The 20,587-nt window shown below is 39.1% G+C and overlaps 1 non-coding gene across 1 annotated transcript; it reads right to left on the bottom strand.

Moving 5' to 3' along the window:
• Positions 1 to 17,665: 17,665 nt before the first annotated feature.
• Positions 17,666 to 17,772, bottom strand: LOC132655028 (U6 spliceosomal RNA). The gene has a single exon (XR_009592611.1). It is a non-coding gene; the product is annotated as a U6 spliceosomal RNA (small nuclear RNA).
• Between the last annotated feature and the right edge of the window lie 2,815 nt (positions 17,773 to 20,587).

Here is a 20,587-nt window from a genome sequence, read left to right as displayed (position 1 = left end):
TCTGCGGTGGGCACATGGATCCTGGCATAGTCCAGCAGCCGCCTCACGACAGCCAGGTCTGGGGCCCCACAGAAATCCTGGGGGAATTTCTGCAGCCACTGGGACAGGAATGAGAAGATGGCGCTGCGGGCAAGAGCAGAGTAGAGGGATGCAGGGTCGGGCACCCGGCCTTGTTTCGGAGCTGCGGGGGGCATAGGTATCCCCCAGGACCCTTCCTCTCCTCTCCCTCCCTCTGCTGCTCAAAACCCAGGAGCCTGGTGGGAGATCTCTGTCCTCAACCAGCAGGCAAGTTCACGGGGACAGTCCCTAGGGACAGAACACCATGGGCGAGGCTCCTGGCCATCATTTGGTCCTCCACCCTGGCCGCCCCAAAAATCCCTCCCAGCTCACTTCCCCCTCCACCCCAAGCCCACTCACGTCTTTGTCTGCTGGTTTTCTGCATCGTCGGGCCTGAAGGTTCCATACCTGTGCCAGGTCACGGGGGTGTCACCCCTAAGGCCCCATGTCCCCACCCACCCACCCAGTCATCTAGAGGGAGCTATTCCAATCTTCCCAGGGAGGTTGGGGGGCCTCCTTTCATCCCATAAGCCCCAGATGGGGTCTAGAATCATTTACACAAACTAGGAAAGCCAGCTCAGGGCTTGAGAAAGGGGGTGCGTGAAGCTCCCTGGGGAAGGTGAATGGCACCCGTTAGAGCCCCACCCCCGCCCCAATCGCCCATGTTTGGCCATGTCACTTTAAAGGGCCAGGCCCTGGAGCCAGGCTGCTGGGACACAGTCTTCCTGGTTCTGTGAGGGCACAGGTCCTGGGAAACAGCAAGAGGCCTGAGGGCAGGATCCCAGGTGGAAGAGCTCGCCTGCCTTTTCAGGATCAGGTCCAGAACCTCCCAGGTGGTCGCAAACTTTGGATAAAGGGCCAGAAAGAGGCAGAGGGATACTCTATCATCCCTCTGCACAGCGGTGGGCAAATAGCGGACCATCTGTTCCACATAGTCGGCACCATTGTTGCTGAGCATGGGGATGCCATGCAGGAAGGTTCGCTCCCTTTTGCTCTGGGAAAGGACAGAAGGGTGGAAGAGAGGCTTTAAGTGTGCAAACCCCTAGAGACACCAACAACCCCTTTCCGTACACTGAAGCGGGAAGCAGTTATCGTGTTCCTCAGTGTCCCGACAGGAACACTCCCCCAGGCAGGGACAGAGGTGGATAAAGGGACCAGAAAACTTTCCTACCACTGGCCAGTCAAGGTTACCTTGGCCTCCCAGTGGGAAACATGCCAGAAGCGTGTCAAGGAGCGCACCACATGTCTCCAGCAGTGGCTCAGGCGACCACCTCTGACTTCTTCAAAGCTTGAGCCACTGGAGATCGGGAAGCATGAGAACAGACTCATCTCTCCAGCTCCTCCAGACTGCCTGGTCTTTCCAGGCCACTGTTGCTGCTGCCAGCCTCCAGTTACCTGGCAACTGGGGTTCCAAGTTCTAACTGGAAGTCTGATGAGTAAGCAGGATCACTTCCTGGAGTCACCCAGCCTGAGCCTCCCCATCATGGGCTCTCCCTGGGGGCAAGCAGTCCTGCAGGCTCCACTGATGAAACCATCAACAGTTCCAGAGAAAAATGATGGAAAAGTTGCCTTCCATCACCACTAGAAGGCACGAAGACACAGGAGAAGGTGCATGCATAAAAAGAACAACAGCAGCAGAGAGGGATGGTTATCAGGACTGCTCAGAGGTTAAAAGCACCAGGTGCTCTTCCAGAGGTCCAGAGTTCTATTCCCGCCACCAGTAGCAGCTCAGAGCCAGCGTCCTCTGCTGGTGTGCGATTAATTAGGAAACAGTGAAACAGGAGAATCCTGGTCGTGGTCCCAGTCCTGGTCTCTCCCATACTGGAGAGAAACCTTATGAATGCAACCAGTGAGGTAAATAATTTGTTTTGTAGTACTCCTCTCCTAATGTATGAAAGATCACACACTGGGTAAGAATCCATATGAATGTAATCAGTGTGATAAAACCTTTGCATGTAACTGTCATCTCCTAATACGTAAAAAGAACACACACTGGAGAGAAACCTTATAAATGCAACCAGTGTGGTAAAACAATTTCATGTAACAGTCATTTCCTAATGCATAAAATAACCCATATTGGAAAGAAACCATATAAATGTAACCAATATGGTAAAGCTTCTGCATGTCACAGTAGTTTCCAAAAACATAAAAGAACACACACTGGAGAGAAACCTTATGAATGTAATCAGAGTAGGTTCACCTTTGTACAACACAGCCATCTCCTAATACATAAAAAATGCATAGTGGAGAAAAACTTTATTAATATAACCAATGTCATAAAGACTTTCTATGTAACAGTCATTTCCTAAAACAAGAAAACATATTGGAGTGAAACCCCAATGAATGTAACCAATGTGGCAAAGCCTTTGCATGGCATAATAATCTGAAAATACATAAAAGAACACACAATGGAGATAAATGTTATAAATGCAACCAATTTGAGAAAGCCTTTGAACATAAAGAACACATACTGGAAAGAAACTTTATGAATATAACCAATGTGGTAAAACATTTGCTCATCAGAATCATCTTCAAAGTCATGAAAGAATTCATACTGTGCAGAAAGGCTATGAGTGTACTTAACATTTGTATAATCATCATTATGAAAGAATTTGAATTGGAGAGAAAACTTATGGATGTTTTAAAATGTGAGTCCTTTGCACATATCTATAGTCTTCATAGTCATAAAAGTTTCATACTGGAGAGAAATTCTGTGAATATAATCAATGTGGTAAGGCCTCTGCTCTTCAGTCCACTCAATACAACTCAAACATTAGGTCAATGAAAATGACAAAAATTTATTGTCATCCAGGTACTATACTGGTTGATTAGGGCCACGTAACAATCTTTGGAGCTGAACTGTGACACCTACATACCCACTGAGCCAGAAAGTTATAGAGGTTCTGAGCTTGAAAAATCATAAGCATCTGTGCTGTCTTACAACTAAATTTTTTTTCCCATCAGTCATGGTTTAGTGATATGTGATGTCTTTATGTCATTGATGATGTGACCTGATGCAGGTTTTAAAGTCCAACCAATCATATCCATTTGTTCTTTTGTGGTTAGGAAGACATATTATGGAAGACATATTATGTTTTAAGGAAGAGGAATTGTAGTTTGGAACAGTCATTATGTTTAGGGGAAGAGAAGCCATGGTATGGAACCATCATGTTTTGGGGAACAAATGATGAATAACAAAAGCTAGTCAGCTATGGGTAAGTCTGTGTCTGCGGCTTTGAAGAGTGTATGCGACCAGATAAAGCCTTTGCATATCACAATAGACTTTGAGAACTGGAAAGAATTTATTCTGAAGGAAATCTGTTAGAATAAAAGATTTGTTAAGAGCTTTTACCAAACAACTTGCATTCAGTTACACAAGATTAATTGGCTAGGGGGATTTTAACAAGTGTCAACAACATCCATCTTTATTTTGTTTTCAATTGAAAGCTCAAACGGACAAAAGGCCTATGAATTTATACATTAAGGTAACCCTTTTAGATTTCACAATTCTCTCTAACTGCATGAAATGAATTGTCCAATTGCAAAATTTATGTGCGTGTATTACTGCCTTTTCTGTGACAAACCACAATGTCTAAAACAACTTCCAAAAGTGTTTACTTTGCCTTCTGGTTCCAGAGGGATATGGGATCACTATGAAATGGGCATCACAAGTGTCACACATGTCAGCTAAAGTAGAAAGTTTGGATATTACATCCTCAACCTACAGCAAGAAGCAGAGAGTGGGAACTACAAATGGTATGCAGTTGAAAACTATCAAGCCCACCCCAAGTAACATACTTTCACCAGCAGGGCTGAGTTTCTTAAACATTCCCAAATGACACCACCAACTGAGAAGGATTCATTTCTCTGACTTCAAGCCTACATGTTTGATGTCTGTTACATGAAGGAATTCATGATGAAGAAAAACTCTGTAGATAAGCCTGTAGGTGCCTCAACACCTCAGGTACAGGAATGAATGCTTACACAAGAAAAACATTCATAAGTAAACATATATTAGTTTAAGAATTAGTATTCATTTCCATTATGTGATAACAGTGTATCTTTGTGTGCCTGTGCATTCTGGTCTCCAGGAAGAACAGACCCTTTGATTTTCTTTAACCAGGGATTACAGGAAGTTGTCAAACACCTGACCTAGATCCTGGAAATGAACTTGTCTTAACTGCACAGCCATGTCTCTAGTACTGTAAATGTAAATCCTTTATCTTGATGTCAAGAAGTAGAAAAGAATTCATAGAAGAGAGCAACCCTATTTATGTAAAAGATTTGTTGACTTTGGACATAATTGAGTATTCACTTTCAAGGAAAAAAAACCTTTTTAAATATTTTTTTTCATAGCCTTGTAAGAACTAAATTATTTACCATGTTCACATGGCAACATGAGGAGATCACCAATTGTGGTTGTGGTTCATGTTTTGAAACATTTGACTAGGTATTGAAGTTTGTTGTATGTGTAGCAAATCCATTCACATAAGTTTATTAGGTCATTCTGATATTCTTTCTGTGGAGTCTGTTGATCTTCTAATGTATTTCCACTTGGTGATAGGTATTTTTCTGGTGCAATGTATAGAATGGGATTTCCATCATCTATGTGGTCCATTGCTTATTAATATCAGGCAGTGTGTGAACATACTTTTCAAGGAAGGGTCTCTGAGAAAGCATGGTGCTTTGGATTTTCATGTTTTCACAAATTCATTTGAAACTTTTGTTTTCAAGCCTTCCTTGGATGTCAGTAATTAGTAAAGACTACATTTGAAATCTTGATTCTCATGTGCCACCCTTCAGCGTACAAATGCATGGGTAGAAGATGTTCCCCCCAATGTGTTTTGTTTGGTCAACATATTTTTACCAGCATTAATGTTAAAATGCTTAATTGTATGTATGTATGTATGTATGTATGTATGTATGTATGTATTGTTTGAAGTTCATGCTTTTCCATGTTCCCTTATTTACTATATGGCACAGCATCTTGAAGTACTGCCTCCTAAGAGAATTATTGAGAGGTGCTAGATAATGTAACAGCCATGAGATTTATTTCAAAAAAGCATGTTGTGTGTGGATGTAATGTGAATATGGTTTCTTATGCCATAACAGATATGTGAAGAGTATGTGACAGGTTTGGGGGGATAATTTTGACCATTCTTATATGATGGTCAATGTCATGTTGCCAGTTTTGCATACCTCAAACATTTCCCACTAAGCTCATTGATATGCAAATAAAATTAGTTGAAACATTACATCAGTAAAATACTGTCTTATATTCTGAGTGTAAACTTTGTCATCTAAGAATGGAAGAAAAATGAAATGATTTGAATAAATGCTGTTTGCAAATGAAAATGATTTACTGTTTTTGTGTTTTTGAATGTGTCAGTTCATTCTCAAGAGTAAAGAGTTGTTTATAACACTTTCTCAGAACTACAAGTGAATATCAGAAAATTGTCTCAGTGGGTAAAGTTGGTTGTGGTTACACATGATGATTTGAGCTCAATCTCTGGGTAGCCATTATTATTCCTACAGATATTTCTAATATTTTTATACTTGGGCAGTTGTGTATGCAAACTCACACACCAACACATACATAAATAATTTTTGATCCTAAAAGGACCAGTGTGGTCACTGTACAAAAGACACTTTGGATTTCCTGTCAAGAACTCACAAAGGGGAAGTAGATAATAAACAGCAATAAGTTGTCCTCTCACTGGCACATACACACCATAGCATAGGTGTATACACACAAACACACTCAATAAATGGATGAAATTAACAAAGCAGAGGAAAGAACTCACTTATTGACATCAGAAATGATTTGGAAGTATAAACAACTGTAGAATTTGAAGAATTATTACTGTTTATTAAAAGAATAATGGTCCTTTGTACATCTCATTTTATCATTTCATTCCTTGATTCAAGGATAGGTCATTTAAAAAATACATCTCAGCTGAAGCTCAGAGGTGCATCCCTGTCATCCTAGACTAGGGAGTCAGTGGCAGACCCCTCTCTCTGAGGTTGAGGCCAGCATTGTCCACAGAGTGAATTCTTTTGTTTGTTTCTTTCTTTGCTTATTTTGGAGGGAGGATTTGCTTGTGTATCCTTGGCTGTCCTAGACTCACTTTGTAGACCAGGCTGGTCTTCCTCTTGCTCCCTGAGTGCTGGGATTACAGGTGTGTGTCACCATGCCCTGCTCCACAGATTGAGTTCTAAAATAGCTTTGGCTATGTGGACATATCCTGTCTACAAATGATTCCAAAAAGGTAGACTATACCTCAAATTATGGATTTTTTTCTAAGATAATCTGACCGGTTTCCACAAAGCTTTTGTTACATTTACTCACATCAGGAGGACTGTGGTAACAATGAATATAAGGAGCAATATGGAAAGTCCATTTGTACAGCAATAGAAATCCATTGAGTCCTTCTCCAGGCATTTATTAGGTACATCATCACCTTCAAGTGCTAGGAAACATTTGGGGTAATGCAGTATCTTCATCCTTTGGATTATAATGATACCATTGGGAACTAGAGGGTTAGTGTACTGCTCCTTTGTTAATACAGTTTAATTCCTAGCACCCACATCAAATGGCTCAGAACTACCTGTGTTTCTAAGTCGAGGATATCGAATTGTAGTCTTCTGGCCTCCTGGAGGACAAGACAATGAAAATGGTGAAAAGACACATACACATGTGATTCCCTAATATAAAACATTTTCTTCACATATGTTATTTTTTCCTTAAAAATTAAAATTGATTTAATTTAGGTTCATAAATTATACCAAATACACACATGATATCAGTGGAAGCCAGAAAAGAATGTCTTTTCCCCCATGATGGGAGTTATAGATAGTTGTGAGCTATCTACTGGGTAGGCCATGTGGCTGAGCAGCTAGTGCTCATAGGTGCTGAGCCATCTATTCAGCACTAGGAACATACCATTAATAACAGTAATGTCTATCTTTAGTGCTGAGGTGTGTTTCTTATACGAAGCAAAAAGAAAGATATTTTTTTCATATCCATTCTGTTAACCTGTGTTTTGTTTCCAAAGGGACTTGATGCCATTGATGAGATATTAATTTCCAGTTTTTGTTACTTCCTGCTATTTTGACGTTGTTAACTGTAATGTGTGTGTGTGTCTATGTGTATGTGTTTCCTTTCCTTTGATTTCGCTAATATGGGATCACATATTTCCCAAGTTTTCCTGGGTGTAAGTCTCCTCCTTGGGTTGGAGTTTTGCTTCTAGTATCGTCTGTAGGGCTGAATTTGTGGATAGTTACTTGGCCCTTTTCCCTTGAACTACCAAGGTCCATGCATGGACTGGACCTAGATCACCTACACTTATGTGGCTTATTCACAAGTTACTTTTCATGTGGGTTTCCCTAGTAAGTGGTGTGGTGGCTGTTACTGTCATGGACTTTGTTATCTGTTTTTCAATCACTTCTCCCTGGTGGGGCTGCCTTCATTAGCCTTAGTGGAAAAGGATGCACATCGAGTCCTGATAGCACTTGATGTGAAGTGGTGTGGGGGATGTAGGGCTCCCCTTTTCTGAGCAGAAGAAGAGAAGGGGAGAAGGACAATAGGGCCATGATTAGGTTATAAAAAAGTAAGTAATCAAACATTTTTAAAAAGAATACAGTAAATGTTAAGTATCAATTGCATGCAAAAGTATTATAAAATAAAGTTTTTAGGGAATACAGTGATAAAATTGATTCTCACCATTTACTGTTTTTCATTTCCTCACTTTACACAAGAAAATTTCAGGCCAGTAAATGAATATGAGGGGAAGGGTGAACTAACATCAGTCAGAAAGCTCTCTGAGAGTAGCACAACAGTGGTAGCCTGTAGATGTTTCTTTGTGTACACATACCTATTGTTCCAGTGCTACTATTAAAAAAACCTCACAACACAGCCTGAATGTTGAGATGTGAGGGAAGAGGCTTTCTATACCATGTAATACCCTACTACTGGCCTAGATGTGTAACCATAGTAAGAGTGATTTTCTCAGTGTTCTTTCATCTGGACATTCTTACTTTTCTTCTACTTACTACAGACCCTGAAAAATCACATGATTCTGGAACCATTTTTGACTGAATTCTACAACCCACTCATAAAACTATTAGTTTACATTGTCTTTTTGTGCCACATAAACTTCTCAAATATTTTTTTGCTAAATAATTATTTTTGTTTGTTTTTACCATGGTTATTTTGGAATTTCCTATATAGACCAGACTAGCCTCAAACTGACAGAGAATCTTCTGCCTCTGTCTCCAGAGTTCTGGGATTAAAGGCATGAGCCACCCACCATCGTGATTATTCTGATTAATATTTAGACAACAAAATGACTGTGTTAATAGTATTCAACTGTTTTAATTATTTTATTTTGAATTATGTGTTTGTATAAATGGAGGAAGACACCCAACATTGTCCTTTATACTTAATAGCATATATGTGTATACATGTATGCACACACACACACCCAGATATATACTGCATCCATGTTCACACAGAGATTACATTTCTGTACAATTGATAAGTTTCATTAATGAAATAGTCTTTTTAAAAACATGTGTTTAAAGATTTTGATGCACATGCCTTTAATATCAACATTTGAGAGAGGAGGAAAATAAGGAGCTCAAGAAGATCTGCTTGGTACAAAGTTAGATGCTCATCCACCTACCAGCAAAATAAAAAGCATTTGTTATTATATATGATATTATAGATTTATTGTTAGGTGTATTTTATTTTTAATTAAGTATGTTTGTAAGGGTTTGTGTGCAAGTATGTGCATGTGAATGCAGGTATCCTTGGAGGCCAGAAGAAACTTTCAGACTCTCTGAAGGTAAAGTTAAGGGAGATTGTGACCTGACTGATGTACACAATAGAAACTGAACTTTGGTACTCTAGAACAATGGCTGATTGATTGCTTCAGAGCACTTTTTGCTCTTGAGGACCGGAGTTTGTGAATGTGAAAACCTTAAGAGCTCTGATAACAAAAGATCTCCATTTTCATGTTTTTTTAAATTTTTTATTAATTATAGTTTATTCATTTTGTATCCTCCCTGTAGCTCCCTCCCTCCTCCCCTCCCAATGTGTCCCTTCCTCCCCCTTCTTCACTCATGCCCCTCCCCAAGTCCACTAATAAGAGAGGTCTTCCTTTCCTTCCTTCTGATCCTAGTCTATTAGGTCTCATCAGGAGTGGCTGCATTGTCTTCCCCTGTGGCCTCATAATGCTGTTCCCCCCTCAGGGGGAGGTGATCAAAGAGCAGGCCAATCAGTTCATGTCAGAGACAATCCCTGTTCCCATTACTATGGGATCCACGTGGACACTGAACTGCCATGGGCTACATCTCTGCAGGGGTTCTAGGTTATCTCCATCAATGGTACTTGGTTGGAGTGTCGGTCTCAGAAAAGACCCCTGTGCCCAGATTTTTTGGTTCTGTTGCTCTCCTTGTGGAGCTTCTGTCCTCTCCAGGTCTTACTATTTCCCACTTCTTTCATAAGATTCCCCGCACTCTGCCCAAAGGTTGGCCATAAGTCTCAGCATCTGCTTTGATAGTCTGCAGGGAAGAGCCTTTCAGAGGTCCTTTATAGCACGCTCCTGACTTGTTCCCTGTTTTCTCCTTCTTCTGATGTCCATCCTTTTTGCCTTTCTGGATGGGGATTGAGCATTTTAGCCAGAGCTCTCCCTCTTGATTAGTTTCTTTAGGTGTATGGATTTTAGTGGGTTTACCCTATATTATATGTCTATATGCGTGAGTATAACACAATTCTTTACAGAACTTGAAAGAAAAATTCTCAATTTCATATGGAATAACAAGAAACCCAGAATTGCCCAAACAGTTCTCTGCAATAAAAGATCTTCTGAAGATATCTCCATCCCTGATCTCAAGCTGTACTATAGAGCAACAATACAAAAAACTGCATGGTACTGGCATAGAAACCGAATGTTGGATCAATGGAATCGAATAGAAGACCCTGAAATAAACTCACACACTTATGGACACCTGATCTTTGACAAAGATGCCAAAACCATACAATGGAAAAAAGATAGCATCTTCAACAAATGGTGCCGGTCTAACTGAATGTCTACAGGTAAAAAAATGCAAATATATCCATACTTATCACCCTGCACAAAACTAAAGTCCAAGTAGATCAAAGACCTCAATAAAACCAGACACACTAAACCTGTTAGAAGAAAGAGTGGGGAAGAGCCTTGAGCTCATTGGCATAGGAGATAACTTCCTGAACAGAACACCAACAGCACAGGCTCTAAGATCAACAATCTATAAATGAAACTGAAAAGCTTCTGTAAAGCAAAGGACATTGTCATCAGAACAAAAACAACTGCCTACAGATTGGGAAAGGATCTTCACCAACCCTAAATCTGACAGTATATATAAAGAACTAAAGACATTAAAAAGTAACAATTCAAGTAATCCAATTAAAAAATGGGGAACAGGGGTAACAGAGAATTCTCTATAGAGGAATATAGAATGGCAGAGAAGCACTTAAAGAAATGCTCAAAGTCCTTAGTCATCAGGGAAATGCAAATCAAAATGACCCTAAGGTTTCACCTTACACCCATCAGAATGGCTAAGATAAAAAACTTATGTGACAACACATGCTGGAGAGAAGTGGAGAAAGGGGAACCCTTCTCCACTGTTGGTGGGAATATAAACTTGTATAACCACTCTGGAAATCAATCTGTCGCTTTCTCAGACAACTAAGAATAGTGCTTCCTCAAGATCCAGCTATACCACTCCTAGGTATATATCCAAAAGAGGCTCAAGTACACAATAAGGACATTTGCTCAACCATGTTTGTAGCAGCTTTATTTGTAATAGCCAGAACCTGGAAACAACCCAGATGCCCCTCAGCTGAGAAATGGATACAGAAATTGTGGTATATCTACACAATGGAATATTACGCAGCAATAAAAAACAAGGAAATCATGAAGTTTGCAGGCAAATGGTGGAATCTAGAAAAAAATCATCCATTTTCATTTGTTAAGTACACGCTAATTGCAAACTGAATGTCTCTTCTCTGTTTCAGGTTGCAGCCCTACCAGTCTAGATAGCCATTCTGAGCTAGGCATTGCAGTTCAGGAATCTCTCTCCCAAACAAAGCCTCTTGATCTCTGCCTGACTACATCTGGAGAGTGTCTTTAGACATAGATGCCACCAACCACATTTGATAGATAGCCTTCATTTGATACAGATCCAGGCTAACTCCCCCCTCCCTTCACCTATAGGATAATTACTTACTATTAGGAGTGTGCTGTTTAATGCAAATCAATCATCCTTGAAGTGCCTAGTTTTAAACAATTATTTACACCTATCCTTGGGTGACCCCAGTCATTCCCCAAGGGATATATACCCTCTTTTTAAATTAAATTTTAATTTTTTATATTAATTACAGTTTATTCACTTTCTATACCAGCTGTGGTCCCCTCCCTCCTCCATTCCCAATTCTCCCCTCCCTTCCTCCTCTCCTCCTATGCCACTCTCCAAGTCCACAGATAGGAGAGGACCTCCACCCCTTCCATCTGGCCCTAGCTTATCTGGTCTTATCACAGCAGGCTGCAATGTCCTCCTCTGTGGCCTGGCAAGGCTGCTCCCCCATCTGGGGAAGGCAGTCAAAGAGCTAGCCATTGAGTTCATGTCACAGTCCCTATTCCCTTACTAGGGAACCCACTTTCATACTGAGCTGCCATGGGCTACATCTGAGCAGGGGTTCTAGGCTATCTCCATGCATGGACCTTGGTTGGAGTATTAGTCTCACAAAGGACCCCTGTGCCCGGATATTTTGGTTCTGTTGCTTTCCTTGTGGAGCTCCTGTCTTCTCTAGGTCTTGCTATCACCATTCTTTCCTATGATTCCCTGCATTCTGCCCAAAGTTTGTTTATGAGTCTCAGTATCTACTTTGATACAATGCTAGGTAGAGTCAGTCTTTCAGAGGCCCTCCATGGTAGGCTCCTATCATTTTTCCTGTTTTCTTCTTCTTCCAATGTGTCCCATTTGCCTTTCTGAGTGAAGATTAATCATCTTATCCAGGGTCCTCCTTCTAGTTCACCTTCTTTAGGAATACAGATTTGTGTAGGTTTATTCTATATTATATGTCTAGTAGCTACTTATAAGTGACTATATACCATGTGTGTCTTTCTGTTTCTGAGATATTTCACTCAGGATGATCTTTTCTCGTTCCCACCATTTGCTTGCAAATTTCATGGTTTCCTTGGTTTTTTTAAATTAAATTTTTATTTTTTTATATTAGTTATAGTTTATTTACTTTGTATCCCAGCTGTAGCCACCTCCCTTCTTCCCTCCCAACCGCACCTTCCCTCCCTCATTTCCTCCCTGCCCCTCTATAAGTCCACTGATAGGGGAAGTCCTTCTCCCCTTCCATCTGACCCCACCTTATTGTTTCATCAGGACTAGCTGCAGTGTCCTCCTCTGTGGCCTAGCAAGGCTGTTCCTCCCTTGGGTGGTGTGATGTCAAAAAACCAGCCATTGAGTTCACGACAGAGACAATCCCTGTTCCCCTTACTAGGGAAACCCACTTGGATACCGAGCTGCCATGGGCTACATCCAAGCAGAGATTTTAGGTTATATCCAAGCATGGCCCTTGGTTGGAAAAATAGTCTCAGAAAAGAACTCTGTGCCCAGATATATTTGGTCCTTGTGTAGCTCCTGTCCTCTCCAGGTCATACTAACTTCCTCTTCTTTCATATGATTCCATGCACTCTGCCCATGGTTTGGTTATGAGTCTCAGCATCTGCTTTCGTACACTGCTGGGAAGAGTCTTTCAGTGATCCTCTGTGGTAGGCTCCTGTCCTGTTACTTGTTTTCTCCTTTGTCCATCCCATTTGTCTAAGTGAAGATTGATTGTCATACCTCAGATCCTCTTTCTTGTTTATCTTCTTTAGATGTACAGATTTTAGTATGTTTATCTTATCTTACAGGTCTAGTATCCACTTATAAGTGAGTATATACCATGTGTGGCTTTCTGCTCCTGGGATACCTTACTCAGGATGATCTTTTCTAGATCCCATCATTTGGCTGTAAATTTCATGATTTCCTTTTTTAATTGCTGAGTAGTATTCCATTGTGTAAATGTACCACAATTTCTGTATTTATTTCTCTGTTTAGGGACATGTGGCTTGTTTCCCTGGCTATTACAAAAAAAGCGGCTATGAACATGGTTGAACAAATGTCCTTGTTGTGTACTTGAGCACCTTTTGGATATATGCCTAGGAGTGGTATAACTGAATCTTGAGGAAGCACTATTCCGAATTGTCTAAGAAAGTGACAGATTGATTTTTAAGGTGGTTGTACAAATTTACATTCCCACCAGCAATGGAGAGGGTTCCCTTTTCTCCACATCCTCTCCAGCATGAATTGTCACTTGTTTTTTATCTTAGCCATTCTGATGGGTGTAAGGTGAAATCTTGATTTGCATCTCCCTGATGGCTAAGGATGCTGAGCATTACTTTAAGTGTTTTTCTGCCAATTTATATTCCTCTACAGAGAATTGTGTTTACCTCTGTACCCCATTTTTTAATTGAATTACTTAATTTGTTGCTTTTTAACTTCTTTAGATCTTTAAATATTATGGATATTAGCCCTCTGTCAGATATAGGGTTGGTGAAGATCCTATGCCAGTCTGTAGGTTGTCATTTTGTTTTGATGACAGTGTCCTTTGCTTTACAGAAGCTTTTCAGTTTCATGAGGTTTCATTTATAGATTGTTGATCTTAGAGCCTGTGCTGTTGGTGTTCTGTTCAGGAAGTTGTCTCCTATGCCAATGAGTTCCAGGCTCTTCCCCACTTTTTCTTCTAACAGGTTTAGTGTGTCTCATTTTATGTTGAGGTCTTTGATTCACTTGGACTTTAGTTTTGTGCAGGATGATAAGTATGGATCTATTTGCATTTTTTTACATGTAGACATTCAGTTAGACCAGCACCATTTGTTGAAGATGCTGTCTTTTTTTCCATTGAATGGTTTTGGCATCTTTGTCAAAAATCAAGTATCCATAGGTGTGTGGGTTTATTTCAGGGCCTTCTATTAGATTCTCTTGATCCACCAGTCAGTTTTTATGCCAGTACCGCGTGGTTTTTATTACTGTTGCTCTGTAGTACAGCTTGAGATCAGGGATGGAGATACCTTCAGATGATCTGTTGTTGTACAGGATCATTTTGGTAATTCTGTTTTTTTTTTCTTTTTCCATATGAAGTTGAGAATTGTTCTTTCAAGGTCTGTAAAGGATTGTGTTGGTATTTTGATGAGAATTGCATTGAATCTGTAGATTGCTTTTGGTAGGATGGCCATTTTTCCTATGTTAATCCTACTGATCTATGAGAACAGGAGATCTTTCCATCTTCTGATATCTTCTTCAATTTCTTTCTTCAGAGACTTGAAGTTTTTTTCAGACAGGTCTTTAACTTGCTTTGTTAGAGTCACTCCATGGTACTTTATGTTATTAGTGGCTATTGTGAAGGGTGTAGTTTCCATAATTTCTTTCTGGGCCCTTTTGTTTTTGGTATACAGGAGGAGTTGATTTTGTATCCAGCCACTTTGCTGAAGGTGTTTATCAACTGAAGGAGTTCTCTGGTTGAATTTTAGGGATCGCTCATGTACACTATCACATCATCTGCAAATAATAATACTTTGGTTTCTTGCTTTCTGACTTGTATCCCCTTCATATCCTTTAGTTGTCTTAATGCTCTAGCTAGGACTTCAAGTACTACATTGAAGAGACACTGAGAGAGTGGGCAGCTGTGCACTCTTATTCCAGTGGGATGAATTTAAGTTTCTCCCTGTTTAGTTGGATGTTGTCTATAGGCTTGTTGTATATTGTATTTACTATGTTTAAGTATGTGCCTTGTATCCCTGATCTCTCCGAGACTTTAAACATGAGTGGGTGTTGAATTTTGTCAAATGCTTTTTCGGCATCTAAAGAGATGATCATGTAGTTTTTCTCCTTCAGTTTGTTCATATGGTGGTTTACATTGGTGGATTTCCATATATTGAACCACCCCTGCATGCCTACTTGGTCATGGTGGATGATATCTTTTATGTGTTTTTGGATTCATTTTGCAAATATATTAATGAGCATTTTTTTGCAGCAATGTTCAGAACAGTGAGAGGTCTGAAGTTCTGTGTTTTTGTTGTGTCTCTGTGTTGTTTAGGTATCAGGGTGACTGTGGCTTCATAGAATTAGTGTGGTAATGTTCCTTCTGTTTCTATATTGTGGAATAGTTTGAAGAGAATTGGAGTTAGCTTTTCTTTGAAGGACTGGTAGAATTCTGCACTGAAACTATCTGGCCCTGGATTCTTTTTGGAATGGAGAACTTTGATGACTGCTTCTAATTCCTTGGGGGATATAGGAATATTCAATCTATTTACCTAATCTTGATTTAATTTGGGCAAATGGAATAAATCAAGAAAATTGTCACTTCATTTAGATTTTCAAATTTTGTGGCATATTGGCTTTTGTAGTAAGACCTAATGATTGTTTGCATTTTGTCAGTGTCTGTTGTTATGTTCCCCTTTTCATTTCTGATTTTGCTGATTTGGATAGTTTCTCTCTGTCTTTTAGTTAGTTTGGCTAAAGGTTTGTCTATCTTGTTGATTTTCTTAAAGAACCAGCTTTTGGTTTCATTTAGTTTTTTGAATTATTTACTTTGTTTCTAATTTATTGATTTCAGCCCAAAGTTTGATTATTCTATTCCTCTTGGGTGTATCTGCTTCTTTTTTTTCTAGGGATTTCAAGTGACTATTTTATGAGATATTATAAATTTCTTCTTGAAGGCACTTACTTTTATCAATTTTCTTCTTAGAACTGCTTTCATTGTGTCCCATAAGTTTGGCTATGTTGTGCCTTCATTTTCATTGAATTCTAAGAAGTCTTTAATTTTTTTCTTTATTTCTTCCCTAACACAGCTGTCATTGAGTAGCGAGTTATTTATTTTCCATGTATGTGTAGGCTTTTTGCTATTTCTGTTGTTGTTGAGGTTCAGCTTTAGTCCATGTTGGTCAGATAGGATACAGGGGATTATTTCAATCTTCTTGCATCTGCTAAGGCTTGCTTTGTGACCAAATATGTTGCCCATTTTGGAGAAGGTTTCATGGGGTGCTGAAAAGAAGGTATTTTTTAATTTGGGTGAAATTTTCTGTAGACATCTATTAGGTCCATTTGATTTAGGACCTCTATAAGTGCCATTATTTCCCTGTTTAGCTTTTGTCTAGATGATCTGGTGAGAGTGGAATGTTGTAGTCTCCAATTATTAAGGTGTTGGGATCAATGTGTGCTTTCAACTTTAATAATGTTTCATTTACAAATGTAGGTGCTCTTGTGTTTGGGGCATAGATGTTTAGAATTTTCATATCCTCCTGGTGGATTTTTCCTTTTATAAGAATGAAGTGCCCCTCCTCATCTTTTTTGATTAATTTTGATTGAAAAGTCTATTTTATTAGATATTAGGATAGCTATCCAAGCTTGTTTTCTGGGTCCATTTGCTTGAAAACATTATTTTCAGCCCTTTACTCTGGGGTACTGTTTATCTTTATTGCAGAGGTGTTTTGTTTTGTTTGTTTTTTGTTTTTTTTTTTTTTTTTTTTTTTTGGGTACAGCACAATGTTGGATCCTGGTTCTGCATCCATTCTGTTAGTCTGTGTCTTTTTATTGGAGAGTTGAGTCCATTGATGTTGATAGATAATAGTGACCAATGAATGTTAGTTTCTTTTATTGTGCAGTTGGTGGTGTTACTTTGTTTAATTGCTTGTTTTCTTTTATTTTATTATTTTTTTTTTGCTGTGAAGTTATTTATATTCTGTTTTCTTGGGTGTACTTATTTTTATTGAATTGGTGATTTCCTTCTAGTATCTTCTGTAGAGGTAGGTGGCTGTGTAGATATTGTTTAAGATTAGCTTTTCATGGAATATTTTGTCTTCTCCATCTATGTTGATTGAAAATTTTGCTGGGTCTAGTAGTCTGGGTTGGCATCTGTGATCTCTTAAAATCCATATGACATCTTCCCAGGCTCTTCTGGCTTTCATAGTTTCTGTTGAGAAGCCTGGCATGATTCTGATAAGTCTACCTTTATCACTTGGCCTTTTCCCCTAGTTTCATTTAATATTTTTTCTTTGTTCTGTAGAGTTAGTGTTTTGACTATTATGTGACATTAAATGTTTCTTTTCTAGTCTATTTGGTGTTTTGTAGGACTCTTGTATGTTTATGGACATCTCTTTCTTTAAGTTTGGAAAATTTTCTTTTATGATTTTCTTGAAAATATTTTCTGGACCTCAGAGCCTGGAGTCTTCAGCATCTGAGATTCTGTCTTCCACCTCTTGTATGCTATTGATGATGCTTTCCTTTGTGGTTCCTGATCTTTTCTCTAAGTTCTCCAGCTCCAGGGTTTTCTGTTTGTTTTTTCTTTGTTTCTAATTCTGTTTCCATCTTGTACCATTTCCTTCATCAGTTTGAATGTGGATTCCTGTTTTTCCATGATGGCCTCTATTTTCCTCTCTATATGCCACTAATTGTGCCTCTACTTGTATCTCTATTTGTTTGGCTGTATTTACCTGCATTTCTTTTTTTTTAAAAAAATATGGAACGCTTCATGAATTTGCATGTCATCCTTGCACAGGGGCCATGCTAATATTCTCTGTATCTTTCCAATTTTAGTATATGTGCTGCCGAAGAGAGCACTACCTGTATTTCTTTGATAGCTTTTTTCATTTCCTGTTTATTTGCCTCCATGTGTGTGGCTATTTCTTTGAGAGATTTGTTTGTTTCCTCTTTATGTGCCTCTACTTATTGTATAGGCATAACTTTAAAATCATTTTCCTGTGTTTCCAATGAAGTCTTGATTTCCTGATTTTTGTTGGATGTGTTTTTATGCAGACTTATGGCCATCTGCTTATCCCTAACCTTTCCTGTCTGTTCTTGGAGTCTGTACTTCAGACTCGGTCCATCTTTCTCTGGTGTCTGGAGTATTCTTTAGAAAAATGAGAGAAGTCGACTGGTTTAAGAGTGTGGGTTGGTTTTTCAGCTGTACCTAAGGGAGAAAGATCACAGGCATGGTGCAGAAGTACAGGCAAGCAAGCATGGGTGTGTGTGTGGAAGTGTGCCTTGAAGGACAGGGTGCTAGAAAGTGTAAATGGCTGAAATGTGGGTCAGGGTATACAGGCTCAGGAGAAGGTGTAGGTGCTTGTGCTATTTGTTTGTGCAACATGCATGCACATGTTTCCTACATACCTCAGTGGCCTACAGGCCTGTCATACTCTCATTCTGGTATTCAGATTTGTCTGGGTTGCAGGAATTGTTTGCCTGGATCTGAATGGTCTCATCTCACAGGTTATCCTCTCTAGCTCAGGAAGCCTCAATGTCAATGTTTTCGCTTCAGCTGTCTCTCCACTCACCAATTTTTGCATTTCAGATCCTCTGCCTCTCAGATATGGTGCACACTGGTCACTGACATCTTGGATCCATCACTCACACTGCATTTCAGATTTTGAAGGAAACAACAAAAAAAAAACGATAATAAATAAAAGGTGATATAGTTAGTATTAAAAGTAGAAATGATCAAGTAAGAGCAGAACTAAGGGTGTTCTTAGAAGAAAAATTTGGACTTGAATACAAATATATATATACAAATATTGTAAATATAATAGATAAGTCATAATATATTATAGGTTATATATGTATATACTACATACATGCATGTATATATATTCTCCATGATGTTGATGTCTACCTCCTCCTCCTTGTGCTGATAATACTGCTCCTCCTCCACTATCAATTTCCTCCACTCCTAAGCCCTGTCCATCAAGTGCAGTTCCTAATAATATAAAAATATTTTTCCTGTGTCATTTCATCTCTTATAGAAGTTATTGAGGTTTGTAGCCTCCAGACAAAAAGAATCATTTTCTCTTAAATCACACTTTAGGTCTGCTATGCAAGGGGCTTTATATTGAGTCCATGAGATGGGAAAAGGCATTATTCAATTTCCTCTTTTCCAGATAAAGTGAGGAACAAGTTACAATTATATCCTTTTTTCATTTAAGGCTCTTTAGGTTCTTAGTAGCCTTTTGCTCAATATGAGTAGACTGCTCCTGTTACATTCTGTCTCTGTAGATGCTTTTGTTCCCTCTGGTTGAAAGATCCTAGCAAAAGCTACTTTTATTGGGTGTGTGTATTTACTGTGTAGTACTGATTGTTTAAAAACACATCAAAACTAAGCTGACAGAAATCATCAAAATAATGTGCCTATAACTTTTAAAATGTTATCAGGAGAAGGCTTGTATAGTAATGACACATGTAATGACACATTACATATCCTGAGGTTTATGGGCAAATAAATGCTTTGGCACCACAAGCAGGGTATAAGTTAACAGATTCTGAAAGAAAGACGGAAGAACTTTCTAAAATTAGACAGGAGCCTGATGAGCCATATCAAGATTCTGTTACTCATCTTTTGCAGGCTGTTAGTCACCTGATGGTTGATGGAGAGATAGCAGTGATTAATGTCGAGCAACTAGTATATTAGAATGTTGATTCAGCATGCCAGACAGCCATCTGTCCCTTTGGAAATAAAGGAGGTATTAATGATTATATTGTCTCTGTCAAGGTTGCATATATTTCTTACTGTAACACTCTTGAGAGAAACAGTATCATAATATAGGCAGTGAAACAACAAGAAGAAAACATAAGAGTTATGACAATGGATTTATTTTCTAAATGTACTAGGCTTCAGAAGATACTCTGTGTGCAAGTAGTATTTGTAGATGTCAACAAAGATGGTAAAACATCCTTTGTTTCTAGAGATGTTTTACTGCTTTTTACTCATCCAGGCACTTCTGTATAACAAATGGAATTACAGATGATTTGCATTGCCTTAAAATGTTACCCCCAACCTCTAAACTTATATTCTGACACACAGTACCCAGTGCTGGCAGTGCAGCATCTAGAATCAATGTGGATTACTACATTGGTACCTCCATTCATGATTTATTACAATTTATTCAACAGAGATTAAGAACACAGGAATATCCAGTTTATTTCGGTCATTCAAGGTCACATTCTAATCTTCTAGGACTTTCATCTTAGAGAAATGCAATGGAAGATTCCCTTTTAATACCACCTCTTTTCCTAGGAAGTAACAACCTACAGGAAGCACAAGATTCTCAGGAATTTCTTTCATCAAAATGCTTTAGCACTGAAGTATCATTTTTCACTAACTAAAGAGCAGGCTCCCTTGATTGTTAGCAAATGTCCTTTGTGTGTAAGAGTTAATAAGCTTCTACACTCTTGTGCTGTATCTCCCAGATTGTTACTGCCAAATCACATTGTGATAGATGTTGCTTTGGTCCCCAGTTTGTGGAAGTTAAAAGAGGTTCATGAATGGGATGATGGGCTCATGGAGTCCTGAAAAACAGTCTCTCTCCCAACTACTAAGATGTAGAAACTAGTGACTGAGGAAAGATAAGAAATCTAAGGGTAAAGGATGTAAAGGAATAAATTT

Source organism: Meriones unguiculatus, chromosome 6, assembly GCF_030254825.1.
Source record: "Meriones unguiculatus strain TT.TT164.6M chromosome 6, Bangor_MerUng_6.1, whole genome shotgun sequence".
Lineage (NCBI taxonomy): Eukaryota > Metazoa > Chordata > Mammalia > Rodentia > Muridae > Meriones > Meriones unguiculatus.
This window is presented reverse-complemented; position numbering and strand designations above follow the sequence as displayed.